Raw genomic sequence first — 15,000 nt, forward strand, 5'->3', positions numbered from 1 at the left:
GTGATAACATCTCAATAAGTGAAATGAACCATACAGGTGTACACATGCACATACACACATACATATATTTACAAACATACGCACACACACACCATATACGTTCTAATGTACATGCGTACACGCACGTACATGCACACATACGCACATGTATGCACACATACGCACATACATATGTATATTCATATAGCTAGATAGATAGATAGATAGATACAAACATACATACATGCATGCATAGTACATAAAAATATATACACACATGCATATACACATACACGCATACGCACAGGCATACACTAGCTTAAATATACATTGATAAATCCATACACACACAGACACACACACACACACACACACACATATATATATATACGCACACATACATATAGGCTTAGAAGTGTATATGTATAAACACCCCGTGCATAAATAGATATCAACCTGATAAACAAGTTAATCGTATCATTTCTCCGCTTCCTTTCTGCTGGTTGAGTACTTGCACCAACTTACGGAACATTACGTAATCCAGCAGTCGGTGGTAAAGTAATTGTGTGGGAGTCGGTGGTAGTCGATAAACAGCCCTCCAATCACAAACACGAGCCCCTACACCCCACTGCTACATCTGTGTTTAACCATGGTAACCAAGTAAGGCCGTATCGAAGGATGAATCTATTTCTATTATCGGAATCCGTTCAGCGTTCACCTCGTAATTTGATTGACCTAATGCGAGGTTTGTCGTTCTAGCATTCAGTTCCTTCCCTTTTCTAACCAATGGTTTATCCGCCAGGGGGCAACCAACAGGTACAAACTACCAGCCTCTCTTTCGCGCGCCACTCCACCGCCCTCTCTGACCAGCTATGGATGTTGGGCATCCTCCTCTCTCTTTCTCCCTGTGTCCCCGAGGCGGTGATCTATCAATCGTGTAATCAACCACCACCTTCATAATCCATTAAATATTCTCTTAATTCGATTGTTTCATTATGTCTTGATACATTAAAAGATCAATACTTCCCTTGCATTTGGTCCTTTCGCAATTATTGATTGTCGTTCAATATGTCTCTCGCATGCGCACACATACACACACGCAGACTCTCTCACTTTCTCTCTCTCTCTTTCTCCCTAACACTTTATCTTTCAATGTCTCTATAATTCTATATGTGTATGTATTATATATTATTATATATATATATATAAATATATTATATATGCATTATATATATATATATATAATATTATATATATATTTGCATATAATATGCCATTATATATATATATATATATATATATATATATATATATATATGCTATATATATATATTCGTATGTAAGTGTACATGCATGCATATATGTATATATATATATATGTGTATATATATATATATGTATATATATATATATATATATATATATATATATAATATATATATTATATATATATATTATATATATAATATATATATATATATATATATATATATATGAGAGAGAGAGAAGAACAGATGTGGAGAGTATGCTTGATTGATGGAATAAAAATACCCCTAAAATTCCATTTCTGCTTTCATAGAGTCTTCGATAGTGAAATGAATTTTTCCCCATCCTCTAATCCCCATCATTTAAAAATGTTTATGGTAAACCACTGTTTATGATCCGCTCGAGAGCCTCCAAGAATAGTTTAAGAAATATCTTCAAACTTGAAACTTGACGCAGTTGTCTACAAACAGAGTGGACTCTGCTAAATGAAACACATTGTGACGGGAGGTGATGTTAATTTGAGTCACGCCTACGCCTGCTGTTGGTTCTTTTTTTTCTTTATCGACCCCAAAAGTTCAGATCCCTGCGTTAAATTTTCATGGAAAGGCATTGTCGAACTTGGCGGTACTCCAGTATGGCCGCAGTCCAAGTATAAAATCAAGTAAAAGATAAATAATAAGAAACATACTTGAAAAATGTTTTGCAAACTTATAAAATTGCTTTGCGGTCGCACGCTCGTGAGACTCTGAACTTGGTGTTTGGTGAAGTGTTTTGCTCCTCCTGTCTCCGTTCCTGAGATTACTCATCACATTCGTTATAGATTCTCACTTATTCTTGACATTTTGGAATAAATTCTTAGTTATGATTTCACACCCAGATATCTCAAATTTTCTACCCGTTTGCGTGTGGAGCCATCAATAGTAAATTGAAAGAGGGTGTGAAGCATCCTGTGTCACAATCTCAATTTTCTTTCTATTGTTGCTTTGGGGAAAACTCTGTACATAGTTTGGAGAATATGATCCACCAAACTCGCCGAATGTCTCCATGTGTGTGAATAATGTGAGTTGCGTACAACGCAATCTGAAAATAACATCCTCCCCGAGAAAAACAAGAGTTAATTTAGTTTTTAATACACAGGCTGGCTAAGTTATTATACAATAATACCACCATGTCGGGTGGTGCGAACATATACGCCGTCCCGTGAGAATTGGAAGATATCAGACAAGCAGAATGATAAGACGCCGAATAGGATTTGAGCAAACGAGTAATGCCCCTTGCCTTCCATTAAGATGGAAAAACCTTAGATACTCCGTCGCCAAAGCTATAAGATAACTTTCAATGCTATTAACGAACGACTTCATTATGCCGAATACTTCCGCGGTAAAATATATTCTTAGTATTAATATGGAGTCCATTCAGGGTTGGATTATGACTCACTAAGGCCCTAAGCACTTAAAAGGTTTTGAGGTTTTGGAGATCCCATATATATATGTGCAATTCAAAATATAAACAACAGTGTATTATAAAATAAATCAGTAACTTTTAAACTGAGACAAAACTAGCAGTTGGACGGAAAATAGTGTTTAGTTTTGTAGACTTCCAGCTTCATATTCGGGAAGTTTTCTCCTATTTTTTTTTTTTTAATTGCAAAATCTTAGATCCTCACTATAACATCGAAATTATATCTCCAATCACATAAACCACTTCGAATATCAAATTAGCAAGTTTAAATTGATTTCTTTTAAGCCGAAAACCATTTACCATTTGGGTGGTGTCCCTTTTCCTTAGACATGCTTACCACCGATTTATTTTGCTTAATTGATCAAAATCGGTTCAGAAAATTCATAAAACCAAGTTAAAGTGTTTGGTGGTGTTCTGTAAAATTTTCTTGTGAGTTTATCTCATAGAAAATATCCGTGATCGCCCGATTGGATCGATGGCCACATTGCGTTTTTGTGTATCTATTATCAGGCACTATCATGATTTAAAACGATTAACCAGAGAATTACACCACAAACGTACAGAACACCTACACACACACACACTCACAATGGTGGGCATAATTATCGGGTTATCCCATAAATAATGCAGTTTTTTTATACTTCTTTTATTTTTCAAAATTATGATAAAGTTCTTTTTTACTCTAAAATATACTCTCCTTGATTTTCTACAATGCTCTTCCGGTAGGCTTGTAAGGCCCCTCTTCCAAAATTCACTTGTCCGTGATGAAAAATACTCCTCCGGAACTGTTCTGACCTCGCCTACAGAATTCATAATTTTTCAGTCTAATTGAATTTGAAGACTACGAAATAAATGATAATCAGATGGGGCAATGTTCGGCGAATATGGTGGTTGGAGAATCGTTACCCATTCAAACTGCTCCAGCCTTTGGAATGTCATCCTCGTCGTATGTGGCCGAGCATTATCCTGATGGAAGAACACCATCGGTTTTGAAACCAAAGACGGTCGTTTTCCTTCTTACGCTGACTTAAGGCGCTTAAGCTGCTCGCAGTAAATCTCCTTTATTATCGTTTGTTTTGGGTTTAAAAGTTCAAAGTGGACTAATCCTTTCATTTCCCGCTAAGCAAATAACAACACCTCCCCTGGGTGAAGATATTCTTCAGCTGACGGTGTCAGTGTTTCTCCTTTCCCTACCCACTGTCTTTGACCCTTGGCATTTTTATAGAGAACACATTTCTCGTCACCAGTCACTATTCGGTCCAAAAAAGGTTTATTCGTGAGACATGACAGCAAAGAAGATTCACTCTCTTTGCGCGATTAGACTCGGAAAGCTTGTGAGGACCACATTGACCCAATTTGCTGACTATTCCAATGACACGCAGATGTCGATGAATGGTTGAATGACCAAATCCAAGCTTCTCTGCTAGTTCCGATGGGATTTTGTTCCACCAGGGTTATCAGGATGTCCTCGTCGAGCTGTAGAGATATTCGTGGACGAAGTCCGTCTTCTAGGCTCTAGTTTCCGGCTCGGAATTTCTGGAACTACCGTTGACACTGGCTTACGCTTACTACATTAATATTCCTTGCACTTCCCGTTGTGTTGTTGCCGTTAATGAACTCAAAAAGCAAAATATGTCGAATATGCTTTTTTGTCCCTTCCATTATAACTTTGAAAACATGGCTTTTAAAATCGAACTGCACTCTTCAAAACTTACACTAAGAATAAGTACAAGATGAAATTATTACCTGCTTTTATAGTAAGCTGATGCAGGTAGTTTATCTCGTCCCCCTCCGACTTTTAGTTCATGCAATTAAAAAAAATGCATTATTTATGGGATGAACATGTATATATATATATATATTTATATATATATATATATATATATATATATATAGAGAGAGAGAGAGAGAGAGAGAGAGAGAGAGGGAGAGGGGGGAAGGCAGACATACAGAGACAGAGAAGGAATTGAGAGAGAGGGGGAAGGAGAGAGGGAAACGGAGAAGAGTGAGAGAAAGGGAGTGAAAGTGGGAGAGTGTGAGAGAGATACCGGCTCACATGTATATGCATATAAAACATGTTAAACTCGGGGGAACAAGAGAATGACTCGAGCAAAATAAAACATCTACAATGGTTCTGAGTACCTTTCTTTAACCGATTGTCAACACTGTGTGAGCGTATGTATGTTTGTATGTATGTATATGTGTGTGTGTAAATGCGTGTGTATGTGTGTGGTGTATGTGAGTGTGTTGTGTGTGTGTGTGTGTAATAGAGGCCGCAGTCATATGACTGAAGCTCGTAAAAGAATAAGAGACGGAAGAATATATATGTATATATATATATATATATATATATATATATAATATATATATACACACACACCACATAGACGTACATATATATCCATACACACACACACACTCACACATGCATGCACCGTGCCCTACGCCACGCTACGTTGGTGGCGATGCACGAACGTCCGTCCCTTCTCATATCCTGGCCCCCTATTGTTTCAGCTGACAGCCTGGCAAACAGTGTAAAAAAAAGACAATATCTCTCGCAGGACAAACCCCGTGCGGTGGGAGCTTAGGGGAAGTAGTTATTTAATACATCGTCAGTCGTAAGTCTCTATAAGTTTAGTTGCCTTAACCCCTTATCTGATCCTAAAGTTCTTCTCACAGCTGATTATATTAGCGGACTTAGAAGTCCCTAAAAAAACAAATAATACAAACACTCTAGAACCCCGCCCCTCTTGACTTCACAGACAGACAAACAAGAGGAGCAGCGACGGGCTGTGAGGTTACGGTGAACAAATGATGTATTATATAGAATGTAGGAAGAGACGGAGGTGGTGGGGAAGAAGGGGGGTTGAGATATAGAGGTCAGATGTCAAGGGTTAGTTGGTGCAGATGTCATTGATGTCAAGATGCTCTCAGAGTGTGATAAATATGTAAATAACGCTCAGTTACAAAGAATTTTGTAGTAAGGGAAAACAATTGATTCATGGTACGTCTCCATATATACTTTACACACACACACATGTGCGTGTGCGTGCGTGTGTGTGTGTCTGTGCGTATGTTTGTGTGTACGCATACTATCATACACACATTACAAACACATTACGATGCACATACAATCGCATATATGTATGGATATGTTGTGTGTATGTGTCTACATACAATACACGCATATATATCTAATCTATCTATCTATCTATCTATCTATCTATATATATATATATATATATATCTATATATATATTATATAATAAATATATATAAAATAAAACGCAATATATAAAAACGCAAAACACTCAAAGAGACGACCAAAAAACGGATGGGTCATTCGAAGCCTCTAATCTTCAGTCAAGAACCGGATCATCCTCGCAATTTCGGCTGATTAATCTTGAGATCGCTCATATCCGCCAGCCCCAGGGAAAAACTAAGCTACGAGCATTAGATTTCTTGGAAAGAGGATCGAATGTATACGAAACAAGGATAAAAACACGGACGATGCCACACGAATATAAATACAAAAAACAATAATAGTAATTACAGGACAAAAACAACCGGGTGTCTTACGACTTTAGACAGTTCAACTTAGCTTAGCTGGCGTATTTTTGGAAAAAATTGCATATATATATATATATATCTATATATATATATATATTTATATATATATAGAGAGAGAGAGAGGAGAGGAGAGAGAGAGAGAGGGAGAGGGGGAAGGCAGACATACAGAGACAGAGAAGGAGGAATTGAGAGAGAGGGGGAAGGAGAGAGGGAAACGGAGAAAGAGTGAGAGAAAGGGAGTGAAAGTGGGAGAGTGTGAGAGAGATACCGGCTCACATGTATATGCATATAAAACATGTGAAACTCGGGGGAACAAGAGAATGACTCGAGCAAAATAAAACATCTACAATGGTTCTGAGTACCTTTCTTTACCGATTGTCAACACTGTGTGAGCGTATGTATGTTTGTATGTATGTATATGTGTGTGTGTAAATGCGTGTGTATGTGTGTGGGTGTATGTGAGTGTGTATGTGTGTGTGTGTGTGTATATAGGCCGCAGTCATATGACTGAAGCTCGTAAAAGAATAAGAGACGGAAAGAATATATATATGTATATATATATATATATATATATTATAATATATATATATACACACACACACACATAGACGTCATATATATCCATACACACACACACACTCACACACATGCATGCACCGTGCCCTACGCCACGCTACGTTGGTGGCGATGCACGAACGTCCGTCCCTTCTCATATCCTGGCCCCCTATTGTTTCAGCTGACAGCCTGGCAAACAGTGTAAAAAAAAAGACAAATATCTCTCGCAGGACAAACCCCGATGCGGTGGAGCTTAGGGGAAGTAGTTAATACATCGTCAGTCGTAAGTCTCTATATAAGTTTAGTTGCCTTAACCCCTTATCTGATCCCTAAAGTTCCTTCTCACAGCTGATTATATTAGCGGAACTTAGAAGTCCCTAACAAAAACAAAATAACACAACAACTCTAGAACCCCGCACCCTCTTGACTTCACAGACAGACAAACAAGAGGAGCAGCGACGGGCTGTGAGGTTACGTGAACAAATGATGTATTATATAGAATGTAGGAAGAGACGGAGGTGGTGGGGAAGAAGGGGGGTTGAGATATAGAGGTCAGATGTCAAGGGTTAGTTGGTGCAGATGTCATTGATGTCAAGATGCTCTCAGAGTGTGATAAATATGTAAATAACGCTCAGTTACAAAGAATTTTGTAGTAAGGGAAAACAATTGATTCATGGTACGTCTCCATATATACTTTACACACACACACATGTGCGTGTGCGTTGCGTGTTGTGGTGTGTCTGTGCGTATGTTGTGTGTACGCATACTATCATACACACATTACAAACACATTACGATGCACATACAATCGCATATATGTATGGATATGTGTGTGTGTATGTTCTACATACATACACGCATTATATTCTATATCTATCTATCTATCTATCTATCTATATATATATATATATATATATATACTATATATATATAAATAAATATAAAAATACAAAACGCAATATATAAAAACGCAAAACACTCAAAGAGACGACACAAAAAACGGATGGGTCATTCGAAGCCTCTAATCTTCAGTCAAGAACCGGATCATCCTCGCAATTTCGGCTGATTAATCTTGAGATCGCTCATATCCAGCCAGCCCCAGGGAAAAACTAAGCTACGAGCATTAGATTTCTTGGAAAGAGGATCGAATGTATACGAAACAAGGATAAAAAAACGGACGATGCCACACGAATATAAATACAAAAAACAATAATAGTAATTACAGGACAAAACAGCGGGTGTGTTACGACTTTAGACAGTTCAACTTAGCTTAGCTGGCGTATTTGGAAAAAAATGCAGTATATATATTATATATATATATATTATATATATATATATATATATATATATATATAGAGGAGAGAGAGAGAGAGAGAAGAGAGAGAGAGAGAGAGATAGAAGATAGATAATAGATAGATAGATAGATAGATTCGAATGAATGTGATGCTTAAGTTGAGGCACCAGAATTTAGTACGGTATTATCAATACAATTTCAAAATAAGATGATATATATATCTATATATATATATATATATATATATATATATAGGTGCAGGAGTGGCTGTGTAGTAAGTAGCTTGCTAACCAACGACATGGTTGCGGGTTCAGTTCCACTGCATATCACCTTGAGCAAGTGTTTTCTACAATAGCCTCGGGCCGACCAAAGCCTTGTGAGTGGATTTGGCAGACGGAAACTGAAAAAAGCCCGTCGTATATATTTATATATATATATACACACATATATATATCTATACACACACACACACACACACACATATATAAACATTATATATATATATAAATAGATGAGTGTATTTTTACCTTGTTAACAATTAACACGGAAAAATAAATAAATAGTTACCAGGGCAGCAAAAATCTCACAAGTAAAGATGTAACTCCTTGTTTATAAAGGTTGAAACTTCGTGTTTACGTTGAATGTTTCGAAAATTCCACTGATACTATTCAAAAGAATAAAGGGTATAAACAATGCAATCTTCTCTTCGGGAAAGTGAAAAAAACGAAACTCGTCAATACGACATTTTAGCAAAAAATGATGGATTTGTATAGCGATAGATAGAACGCTATTAATATTGTTTAAAAAAACGTTATATGATATAACGTCATAAGTAGCTAACAGAAAGAGTAGGGATATTAATAGTGAATGTTAAATATAAAGGAAATTAAAGTTTAAATTATATATAATGATAGAGACTAATTAATGCACTAAAGTATGTTTCTGCCAATGCTTACATCTGTATGCTCGTTCTATAACCGTGTTTACTAGAGTATTTTTAGAAAAAATAATGAAAAATAGCTCAGAATTGCAGAGAAGACAGAATTCTTGCCTTTGTCATATGGTATCGAAATTGAGAGGATCAAGCATTCTAAATGAAATTGTTCATTGTGGTCTTTTAAATCCCAAATCAGTTTGCTGAGACCGGTACTATTCCGTTTATTTCTATCCCTAAATGTTGAGTAATGGATAGAAATTCTTTTAGATAACTCTAACGATGTGCTTCCAATGTAAAATCGTACTTTATTACGAGTACTGATTATACACTGGTATATAGAATTTTTAATCTTAGAGTTACTTGACATAAATTTAATTCTATTGGAATTGACTTCAGATACAATAACCTTGTTATTAATATTTCTAGAGGGTTGGATGGTATTAGCTAAATTAATGTTAGTATTAGTAAATATATTAATATTTAACAGTTTGTTATTATGAGAGGATATACTTTGCAAGAGATTTTTTGTGTTTGAAAAACCTATCCTAACCTTATGTGAATTAATTATAGAGTAATATCTAGAATTGTTTGGAAAATTCCTAGCTATAGCTTGACGAAACAGCAGTGGGAGATTAGATTTAATTTGTCTCCCATAAGGAATTATTAACCAAATATTTTTACTAGTATTCATAGCGTAATTACTTTTAAAGGTGTTATATTTACTTTTAGATCGATAATAGGAGATTAAATAAGGGTTATCTGCCTTCATTCGCTTTGTATCGGTGCGTAAGTTATGTTTGTTATCAATAATTCTTTTACGACGAAATCTTATATACATTTATTGAATTTACAATTAGACTGAGCAGAATCAATGTAGAAAATTTTTTTCTGTATAACCTGCTTTGATTAAGGCAGAGTTATAGAATTCAGCGTTATTATTGAAAATATCAACATTAGCAGATAATTTAGATAATCTAAATGAAATATTCTTAACTAAATTCTTAGCAATTGCTCCAGGATGATTACTAAATTTGCTAATGTACTTAAGATTGGTCAACGGTTTATGATATGGGAAGTAAGAGTCACTGAGTAAATTTACACAGTGACTCTTACTTCCCATATCATAAACCGTTGACCAATCTTAAGTACATTAGCAAATTTAGTAATCATCCTGGAGCAATTGCTAAGAATTTAGTTAAGAATATTTCATTTAGATTATCTAAATTATCTGCTAATGTTGATATTTTCAATAATAACGCTGAATTCTATAACTCTGCCTTAATCAAAGCAGGTTATACAGAAAAAATTTTCTACATTGATTTAATTTCCTTTATATTTAACATTCACTATTAATATCCCTACTCTTTCTCTTAGCTACTTATGACGTTATATCATATAACGTTTTTTTAAATAATATTAATAGCGTTCTGTCTATCGCTATACAAATCCATCATTTTTGCTAAAATGTCGTATTGACGAGTTTCGTTTTTTCACTTTCCCGAAGAGAAGATTGCATTGTTTATACCATTTATTCTTTTGAATAGTATCAGTGGAATTTTCGAAACATGTGTAGAAAGTAAAAATACTTGTTTAAACCTGCGTTAACTCCATTTTTTATTCATATATTATATATATATATATATATAATATATATATATATATATAATATATATATTAGAGCATTTTAGCTCTTATTTCTAGCAATGTAGGTGTTCTAACACCCTAGTCACATTTGGTTATAGCTTTCCTTTTTGGTAAAACATTGCAAACTGCAGTCTATATTAATTTTATGCGTGCGATCGCACACACACACACACACACACACACACACACACACCACACACACACACACACACGCACATATATATATTGATACGTAAGAAGTACCATTCCAGCGTGACCGAGGCCTGTGCCGCCTGACTGGCTCCCGTGCCAGTGACGTATAAAATGCACCCACTTCGCCCTCGGAGTGGTTGGCGTTAGAAAGAGCATCCAGCTGTACAAACCTTGCCAAATTAGATTGGTGCCTGGTGCATCCTCCCGGTTTTCCAGTTCCCAATCAAACCGTCCAACCCATGCCAGCATGGAAAGCAGACGTTAAATGACGACGACGACGCGACGACGACGACGACGACGACTGTGATGATGATGATGATGATGATGATGATTATATGATTCTCGCCATTGAAAAGTTCCCAAAAGACTGAAAGGAATCCAGCATTCTTGGTGGTTGATGCTGGGGCGATTTTTCTCTCCCTTTGGTATTCATTGCATCGAAACACTATTACGGACACAGTGTTGTGTTAGGGAAATAGACATCACAGCATAAATAGTGAAGTAATTGGCCCATCGACCACGTATCAACCACATGCGTAATGTATGTACATTTGGAATGATATCTAGATGGTTCTTTTGTTCTGATATGATATGGTAGCTACGTCTTATAGGATGAGTGACCATGTCTTACCAGCTTAGTCATTTGTAATTATGTAATTATGTGATTAATATCATCATAACGGATAACATTTAACTATTTGGTGCATAATTATTGCGGCTGTATTTTAACAAATTTTATTCAACAAAAACAATAACAATATTTAACAAAAACATCTTTAAATGACTGTCTGACCATCTTCCAAGCAAATGGCAATCAGTAATTGAAGTAGATGGTGAATATGCTCCGGAATAATCATTTAAAGATGTGTTTGTTACATGTTGTTATTGTTTTTGTTGAATAAAATTTGTTGAAAAAAGGCCGCAATAATTATGCACCAACCCAATATTATGGTATGTCCCCCGGGAATTCTGGTTACCTGGTTCTGGTTTCTACCTTAATTGTATTTGAATAATAAACTCTCAATATCTCACTCCCCCGTTATTTACGAAATGAAACCTTTGATACAACTTGATGTATATTTACCATAATATATGCCAGTGGTTCCATAATTTTTTCAGGCTGCCACCCGCTTAACACCCAAGCCACATCCCTAGTATTCTCCTTACCTATTCACCACCATCGACACCAACTACTTTCTGCTTCAAATTCAAAGAAACTATTTCACAAATAATGTTTAACTTATAGGCGCAGGAATGGCTGTGTGGTAAGTAGCTTGCTAACCAACCACATGGTTCCGGGTTCAGTCCCACAGCGTGGCATCTTGGGCAAGTGTCTTCTGCTATAGCCCCGGGCCGACCAATGCCTTGTGAGTGAATTTGGTAGACGGAAACTGAAAGAAGCCTCTCGTATATATGTATATATATGCGTGTGTGTGTTTGTGTGTCTGTGTTTGTCCCTCTAGCATTGCTTGACAACCGATGCTGGTGTGTTTACGTCCCCGTTACTTAGCGGTTCGGCAAAAGAGACCGATAGAATAAGTACTGGGCTTAGAAAGAATAAGTCCCGGGGTCGATTTGCTCGACTAAAGGCGGTGCTCCAGCATGGCCGCAGTCAAATGACTGAAACAAATAAAAGAGCAAAATAAAACGAGTAACCCATTACTTAGGTTTTTTTAACCCTAATTTTCTTCAACGCTTCTTCCCCTTGGTCTTTATACCCCACCCACACGTTGCAAGGGGGCAGTACCACTTACTCTGGGAACCACTGATTTATATGCAATCATATTTTTAAAACACTTTAACTTACTAATGTTGCTCCTTTCCTTTTGTTTCCCCTTGTTTTCACATTATTTTCATTTATCCGCTTTAAGAAATTCTGCAATGTGTCGCTGTGAGAAGTAATTAAATATCTTCGTTTTAAATTCTACGTGAAAATTTGTTAACAAGTTACTCAAGATCGAAAGTTCCTTCCTGTTAAATTATTTCAGATTTACTTTGGTCTGTTGAGTGTCGTAATGTAAAAAGAGGTTAAACTGTCAGACGATTCTACCAACTAATTTTATTTCCTGGCTCGAACAGTTTCACATCACTAAATATGGTAATGCCTTAAAATGCTTATTACAGAATCTCATTTATTTACTCCTTAATTCCTGAGAGGTTTGGCGCCAGTATAAATAAACATGAATTCAGTGAAGAAATGTAAAAACTGTGTTTGTATCTACGACAACAGATTTCACCAAAATTAATTGCTTTTTCTTTGTGTCCACTTCTGCTTCGAATTACATATTAAACAGCATCACTAGGTTTACTTCGGATATTAAGATTAAATTAATGTATTTAAGTTTGGGACTGATTATCCCAGTGGTTTGGTTTTTAACTTTAAAATAATGCTACTTCACTTAATATGAAAATATTCTTGGGACTTGTGGAAATTACAATTTTATTCATCATTAAGAACTTCCGGGTTTCTTAATTCATATGAAAAGTTGTTCTTTGGTTCCTGGAAAGAATGCATTGCAACGCCTCCAAAACATTGAAATATGTTATTTTTCAACAAGGCTTACAGATTTCGCCAGGAGGTCAGATATTTGCCCCCAGTATTCAACTGGTACTCGTTTTATCGACTCTGAAAGGGGCGAAAAGCAAAATTAGTCTCTGCAGCATTTGGACTCAGAACATAAAGAGTCGAAGAAACGCTATTAAACATTTTGTCCGACGCACCAACGATTCTGCCAGCACACCACATTTAAAACATTTGTCAATACAATAATATTACACTTCTGTACATGATTGTTTCCATCATAGGTACGGGGGCTGAAATCTGTCTGGGACTGTGTCATTTGATTATATCAACACTAGTACTTGACTAGTATTTTGTTTTCCGACCCCAGAAGTGATGAAAGACAAAGTCAGCTACATCAGGATTTGATCGCAGAACATCGAGTCGTAGTTAAATATCGCAAGAGCTTTTGTGCGACGCTCTAACGTATCTCTTAATACACCACCCACACACCTATGCACATAATTGTTTCTAATTTAGGTAGAAGACACGTTCTGAGTTCAAATAGGGCCGGGATCGACTTTGTCTTTCATCCCGTCTATGTCGATAGCGTAGGCGTCAGTCGAGTGCTGAGGTCTATGTAATCGAGTTACCCACAAGACAGAATTTCTGAAAACAATTCAAGTACAGGACCCGAAATTTAGGAAAGGAATTCGAAGATATCATTGCCTGCTAATATTTGATGGTTGGTATTTTAGTTTAAATTCCGGCGAAGTGAAGGGCAAAGCCGACCTCAGCAGGATTTGTAAAGAGCAATATTAATTTCAAATGTTGACACAAGGATAGCAAGTTCGGGGGAGGGGGTGTAAGTTGATGATATCGAGTTCACAACTCAAGTAGTACTTATTTTATCGAACTCGAAAGGATAAAAGGCTAAGTCGACCTCGGAGGAGTTTGAAATTAGAACGTGAAGGCGAACGAAATGTCGCAGGGCATTTTGTCCGGCGTACTTGATTCTGCCCGCTCGCCATCTTAGATCTGGAACTAATTGTTGTTTTAAATTTTGCTACAAGTCAAGTAATTTCGAGCGAGTGGGGAAGTCGACTATATCGACCCCAGAACTCAACTGGTACTCATTTTATCGACCCCCCAGAGTTCAACTGGTACTTATTTTATCGATTCCGAAAGTATGAAAGTCAAAGTCGACCATGGTGCATTGAAACTCAGAACGTTTCAGGGTCTTTCCCTCGATCGCTTTACAGCGTCCCCACATTAACAATGCGAACCTCACTTACTGGTTCGACTGTTTAGTATTCTACCTCAAGTCCATTTCCGGATCATGACCTCTTCAGCAAGGTTTCATCATTCCTTTGTAACCATATCCAAAGGCTGGATCTCTCAACTGGCGCCGGATCTCCCGCTTTCAGCCACTCCAGCCAGCTGCATAATGTAAAACTTCATAAATGTTTATACGGAATAGCGAAATATTGTAGTTATTAGTGAAACGTTGTGTGGTGGGAATAATAATTTATATAAATTACCGCTCGACATGAAGAAGGAAGCGCATGATGCGATGTGCTTAATGTGGTTAACAGGAAGATG

The 15,000-nt window shown here is 36.6% G+C and overlaps 1 long non-coding RNA gene across 1 annotated transcript in view; it reads right to left on the reverse strand.

The window, feature by feature from the left end:
- The window catches only part of LOC118766668, a 19,491-nt gene that overhangs the window by 3,968 nt on the left and 523 nt on the right, over positions 1–15,000 (reverse strand). The window contains exon 2 of the long non-coding RNA XR_005002591.1: positions 2,679–2,681. This is a non-coding gene — a long non-coding RNA (uncharacterized LOC118766668). The remainder of the gene's footprint in view (positions 1–2,678; positions 2,682–15,000) is intronic.

The sequence above is a fragment of the Octopus sinensis genome, linkage group LG17, assembly GCF_006345805.1.
Source record: "Octopus sinensis linkage group LG17, ASM634580v1, whole genome shotgun sequence".
NCBI classification, from domain to species: domain Eukaryota; kingdom Metazoa; phylum Mollusca; class Cephalopoda; order Octopoda; family Octopodidae; genus Octopus; species Octopus sinensis.